Source organism: Atheta coriaria, unplaced genomic scaffold, assembly GCF_025399875.1.
Source record: "Atheta coriaria isolate IRGN ID8LTWV9N9 unplaced genomic scaffold, Caltech_Dcor_3.1 hic_scaffold_9_pilon, whole genome shotgun sequence".
Lineage (NCBI taxonomy): Eukaryota > Metazoa > Arthropoda > Insecta > Coleoptera > Staphylinidae > Dalotia > Dalotia coriaria.
Genome location: NW_027045451.1, coordinates 2,846,798 through 2,852,930, shown reverse-complemented (window position 1 = coordinate 2,852,930; position 6,133 = coordinate 2,846,798).

Here is a 6,133-nt window from a genome sequence, read left to right as displayed (position 1 = left end):
GATTACGAAAGAGTAGCCAAGAGGTGGGGGGTGGTGTGCTTGATAATTTTTATCGGCGATTTAGATCATTAATATCTCTTAAACTAAAAGAGATAGCAACCAACATTTTGCTGATTATGAAAGACTGGATAATTCTTTATCAGATAAAAATATAAAATAATTATATTTCAAACAGTAAAAGGTCAAAAAACGCCACTGAAAGTGCTAAAAAGTGACATTTTTCAATATTTGCCCTTTTTATTCAATCGCGAATATCTCGTAAACGAAAAGAGATAATTAAGATCCGATCGCAGCATCTTAATCTACGGACTATTTTCTATAAGATAGGATAGTTAAAACGGAAATCTGAGAGATGAAATTTTTATTCTTAAGAAAAAATTGTCAAGGGGGGGTGCTTGATAATTTTTATCGACGATTTTCGATAATTAATATCTCTTAAACTAAAAGAGATAGCAACCAACATTTTGCTGATTATAAAAGACTGGAAATTTCCCTATCAGAGAAAAATAGAAAATAATTATATTTCCAATAGTAAAAGGTGAAAAAGACGCCACTAAAAGTACTAAAAAGTGATATTGGTAATTGGTTTATCGAACGTCAGACTTACTGAACTCAAATTTGGTCTAGAACTTGTTAGTCCTCAATTAGGAAATACAAGAGCTACCATGTAAGTAAAAGTAATCGGAAATTTGTCACCCCCAAATACGGGTTGTGACACAAAAAAACATGATAATCATAGTAAACTTTCACGATTTTCATGAATTTTTGAAACACTCGATGGAAATTTGGCTGTATCTCGGGATCCGTTGGAGCAATAGTTTTTATCCTCTTTGTAAAGTTGCGTCGAAATTTATAACTGATGTGAAACATTATATTATATTTTATTTTCGGGCACATCAGAAATGTTTTGATTTCAATTCTACGCACTTATCGGGGTTTGTGTATAAACAACTTTTTTATCGCGATAAAGGCGCGCAATGTTGCATTCACGCTACGAACGTTCGACCATTTCAGTTTGTTCTTACCTACACGCCGGTCGGCATCTTCCTTTTATACATTTCGATTACATAAACTACAAAACATTAACTACTGTTATTATTTATTAATTAAAAATCGGCATAAATATCAGCACTTAATAACAATAGACGTGTATAGTGTTTTGCGAAAGATGAGTTCCGGGTAAAATGATAATACAACTTGTACTTCATCTATGTGGTCCGTCGGCTATTGGATTACTTTGATGCTGAGAATTTAAAATAGGAATATGTATCCTATGAATAGTTTTGAGTTAGTGTAATTAACGTCTGTCTTTGACAGGATATCGCGGGAATAATGTCGGTTAAAATAGTGCATATTCATTATGCGACGGAACGGATTTAAAGAAGTGAGCATCATAGTGCGAATTCTCACACACGTGCTTTTGTTTGTTTCAGTACTTTCTTATCCGACACACTGGTAAGTTTATAAACTTTATTAAATCATAATTAATTACATTTTTTGTCTTAAATCACATGTAACGTGAGTACCGTAATAACTCAAAATTGACGCGTGCCGTCGAATGCGTCTTCGGTTTCGCTGCAGACTTTGCTTTTTCCATGTCAATCATCGATTTAATAGCGTGCATTTTTCTTAGCTTGCATTTTCTTTTGATGTCATAATGCTTCATTCGCGGAGACGTGTTTTAATAGACAATTTAAATTTCTTCCCGTGTGTGTACATGACTTGCCGTCGGCCGACACATTTGGTCTGGCTTGTGGCGTATCTGAAGAACCCGTCGTAAAGAAAATTTTAGGATCGCAATAAAATTCATATTGATGTTTTATTTATCTATCACTCTGGCTTTCCTACCTTTTCTTTTTTTAATTTTACATTTTTTTAATTTACATTTTATTGTGTGCGCTGTAATGCTCGTTGCGCTAGGAATTGTAGTTTTTTTGGAATAACACGCGAACGTGGTATCACAATAAGTTCGGAATAATTTTCCCAGATGCAGAATTTAATTCTGTTTCTCTCTGTTCTGTAATTTAATGCAAGAAAATTCCGTAACGCAAGTTATGTTGAAAGTTGTATGTGTGCGCCGTAATACTCGTTGCGCTAGGAATCAGGGCACCGTATGAGGGTAGCGGTAGAAGTGACTCGTGTTCAGAGCACCGTATTCCGTAATGCGAATTATATTGAAAGATGAGTGTGTGCGCGGTAGTACTCGATGCGCTAGAAATTGTAGTTTTTTTAGTATAACACACGAACGCGATGTCACAATAAGTTCGGAATAATTTTCCCAGATGCAGACTTTAATTCTGTATTTCCTTATATTAAAATTTATTGCGGCAAAATTCCGAAACGCGAGCTATATTGAAAGTTGTGTGTGTGCGCCGTAGTACTCGTTGCGCTAGGAATTATAGTTTTTTTAGAATAACACGCGAACGCGGTATCACAATAAGTTCAGAATAATTTTCCCAGATGCAGAATTCAATTCTGTATTTTCCTGTATTAAAATTTATTGCGAGAAAATTCCGTAACGCGAGTTATAATGATAGTTGTGTGTATACGCATTTGTACTTGTCGCGCTAGGAATTGTAGTTTTCTTGCTATAACCTGCGAACGCGGTCTCAAAATTAGTGCGGAATAATTTTTCAAGATGCAGAATTTAATTCTTTATTTCCCTGTATCAAAATTTATTGCGAGAAAATTCCGTAACGCGAGTTATAATGATAGTTGTGTGTATACGCATTTGTACTTGTTGCGCTAGGAATTGTAGTTTTCTGGTTATAACTCGCGAACGCGGTCTCAAACTTAGTTTAGAATAATTTTCGCAGATGCGGAATTTAATTCTTTATTTCCCTGTATCCAAATTTATTGCGAGGAAATTCCGTAACGCGAGTTATAATGATAGTTGTGTGTATACGCACTTGTACTGGTACTCGTTGCGCTAGGAATTGTAGTTTTCTTGTTATAACTCGCGAACACGGTCTCAAACTTAGTTCGGAATAATTTTCCCAGTTGCAGAATTTAATTCTTTATTTCCCTGTATCGAAATTTATTGCGAGAATATTCCGTAACGCGAGTTATAATGATAGTTGTGTGTATACGCACTTGTGTACTCGTACTCGTACACTTATAGGTTATTTCAACATTGTGAAATTTTAGTTTGGTCTTCTCAACTACGGGTTTACCACTACGTTTGTTATAAACAACTTTTTTGTTCGACTGACGCGTATTATCGCGACATACCTGCCTTGTACCAACGCGCAGCGCACACGGCAGTCGTTACACCGCGTAGTTCGCAGTCGTTATACCGCGTGGTCCGCAGTCGTGTCCCTCTAATCGCCACGCGTTTTGAGGTTTTAATTGGATTAATCGACGTGTATTCTTTCGGCCATCATCAAAATATTCGGGACGGGCATGTGCGGCTGTTTTGTTTAATGATTTGTCGTGGTTAGAATCTTCTTAACTAAGAAATAAGTGTTTGTCAATCCCTACGCGAGTTTTTAGTTGGTAGAATATATTACAGGATATAGAATTTCCTCATCAATGCAAAGGTACGTGTGTAATAAATATTTTTCATGGAAACTTAAGGCGGTGTAACTTAATTTGATTATTCCATTTGAGGAATTACAAACACGTACAAACACGTGGTTCCATTCCTATCAGAATTATTAGTCCCGTTTCCGAAAATAACATGCATGATTTAATTAATACCATGACGGTTTTAAAAATAATCTGTAGATTATTAAAATGACAATATTCATGTGGTCGATCGCGCTCAGTTTGCCGTCGGCCGTCGGCTCGGTCATCCTTTCGCTAAACACGTGAACGTTTTTAATCGAATTGCACTTGTTAGCATCATTAAATTAAGAAGTCTCTTGTTGACGTAATAAAATCTTGTACGGTGAATAGTTCTTCGTTTTTGTAGTCTCCGTATATCTTAATATTTACAAAGAATTACCTAGTTATTTTTATCGTATTTAAAGACAGTAATGCCACGCGCCGTCGCTTGCCGTCTGTTGATTTAGATGTTTTCCACCGGATATTCTATCAATTTATGATGATGTTTTACCTGTCGGTTTAATTAATTAATAAATATATATTCACAATATATTAAAATGTAATTGTTTTCTTTTCTAGCACCTTTTTGCTTAATTTCCCGATCATTTTCGGGTGAAATCTTTTAATTTATATTAAAATAATGTTGTTTCTATATAAATTTCCCGTGTCATGATGTGAATATTGATTATCTTTGTAGTTTCGAAAATTTTCTTTTTGTAACACCCTGTATATTAGTTTTCCTAACCGCACGTAGAAGATTGTCTTTATTTGTGAGTTTTGAATGTTCATTGTTTTGAACTTGGGATTTTCTTTCTGGTACACCCTGTATATTAGTTTTCTTTTGTGTCCGCGAAAATTTTGCTTCAACTGTTGTTTTTAGGATTTTCCATTTTGCACTTTAAATTTTCTTTCTGAAACACCATGTATATTAGTTTCCCCGATCGTCTAGAGAAAAGGAGCGACGTTTGTAGTGATAGTGATAGTTTTTTGTTTGCGTTGTAAATTTTCTTTTGTAACACCCTGTATATTGGTTTTCATTTTCAATCACATAGAAAATAGGCTATTTGTTAATTTCATTATCCCGGTAGAACTTTACAAAGTAGTACTTGTTTGCATGTGCGCGACTATGCAGGTCGTAAGTTCTGCATCAATATGGCGGCACGTATTCTGTTGACTTGTAAAATATAAACTTGTATTCTATTGTAAATAAATAAATAGTAAGATATATTTACATCTTCGATTTGTGCGTACCCCTTCTATCACGGCAGGTACAGGTCTCTAATAGAGTTCCCTCTCTCAGAGGATGTTCCCACTATAAAAATTGTTAAGGTACTAATCTTGTATTATATTACATTGTGTTTATTAATAAAGAAATGTTTAGAAATAGTATGTCTTATGCTTTGAATGTACCCCTTCTATCATTTCAGGTACAGGTCTCTAAGAGAGTTCCCTCTCTCAGGGGATGATCCCCTCTATAAAAATTGTTAAGGTAACCTGTATGATTTGTGTGCTCCATCTTTCATTTCAGCTACAGGTCAGAACTTGTAAGAATATTTATAAGTGTCACCTCTCCTGAGGCGACATAAAACTTAGAAATATTTTTACAAGTCTTATAAGGATTGCCCTTATAAGGAGTTCCCTCTCTCTGGGGGTGATCCCCCACCATAAAAATTGTTGATATGCCTGATAATTTCGGGGATGAAGCGCAGAGACATCGTAGCTGTAGGATGGGCCGGGAGCAATGGACGGATCGAAGCAGTGGGCGATCGACCAGAGCGCCGGAGGCGCTCTGGGAGATCGACCGTAGACTGTCTTATAACGACACGTGCCAAAAAATTTAAAAATCTGATCCTCCTCTGTTCTCTTTCCTCTATCTCTTCCTCTTCTCTACTCTGTTCTCTGTTCTCTTCCTTCAATCTTCTCCTGTTCTTTACTACTCACTCCTTCTTCTATTTCTCTGTTCTCGTTTCTCCTTTCTTACTTTCTTACTTCTCGTATTGCCTTCACTTGTATTTCAATTTCTCTTATATTTCGTTGCAATTCATATATGCAACCCAAATTACACCTGATATTTTTATATTTGAGAAAAATGCCTTCCATACCTGAGATTCGATCCATGACTGCTAGCATGCCAGCAGGTGCACGTCTCCACTCGAACACCGAGTGTTTTTATCATTAATATTTGATTCTTATATTTATGTTTCTACTTTATTCAACTTTTTAAAAACAACAACAAGCCTTAGCTATGTTGTACACGTTTCACGCACACAAGATTCATACGCAATATGATGTAAGACGCTTATCCTGGAAACGATAAAGAGGATATCACAAAGAAATGTGAATGCGATTAAATTTTAAATCGTTTTTTATTGATTATATTTAACAATACATTTTTTTTTTAAGAAATATCGACGGTATCAAATCCCGTAGCAGTAAAGACTTGCCTTGAAATACGCGCATCTCGAACACTACCGTCATAATGTAAACTCCATGGTTCGTGCACTCACAAACTTCTTCTCAGAGCACTAACGTTGTCTATTTACAGGAATTAATTTTAAATCCAAGTTATAGTTAGGTGCAAGAAAAT